We start from the raw sequence: 709 nt of genomic DNA, 5'->3' as shown, positions 1-709 counted from the left end.
TTTTTTTTTTAATTAAATAAATGGATCAAAATTAAATAATTCAAGCCCTGCCTTCAAAATGGAAAAAACTTTTTTTTTAGTATTGTTTAGCAAAAACAATAAAACCCAAATTTTTTTAACCATCACTCATGTCTCAGGTTTGTGCGTACTTTAGCACCCTAAATGAAGGGTCTGAAATGTAGAGGGCTGGCGGGTCTGCTGATCTCAGCCTTTGTCTTTAGATTGCTTTTCTTTTTACCTACTCTTCTTACCCCCGAGAAGTCATTGAGAGATGCTGGGTAAGGTGTGTTATAAAGAGCAGCTAGAGTCGGAGATGCTGGGTAAGGTGTGTTATAAAGAGCAGCTAGAGTCGGAGCGACTGTGCACAAGCCTGCTGACCCCAGTTTGAATCCTGGAATGCACATAGGAGAGGAGACCCAGCTACAATGTTGTCTCCACATACAGATTGCGGTATGCATGATCATGAACACACACAAGTTTTAAAAGGGGAAAGACCCAGGGCTTCCAGGAGTGTGTGTGTGAGAGAGGGAGAGGGGGAGGGGAAGAGAGAGGGAGAGAGAGAGAGAAAGAGAGAGAGAGAGAGAGAGCTTGAGATTGAGATTCGTAGAGCTCCATTGTAGGTGGATTTATAGAGCAGCTGAAAAGAGAACCTGTGCATCACTTGCTGTTGACCAGATTCAAACCAATCTTTTTTTTTTTTTTTTTTTTT

This window comes from Mastomys coucha, unplaced genomic scaffold (assembly GCF_008632895.1).
Source record: "Mastomys coucha isolate ucsf_1 unplaced genomic scaffold, UCSF_Mcou_1 pScaffold5, whole genome shotgun sequence".
Classification (NCBI taxonomy): Eukaryota; Metazoa; Chordata; class Mammalia; order Rodentia; family Muridae; genus Mastomys; species Mastomys coucha.
The sequence above is the reverse complement of the archived record's forward strand: the minus strand, read 5'-3'. Positions refer to the sequence as shown.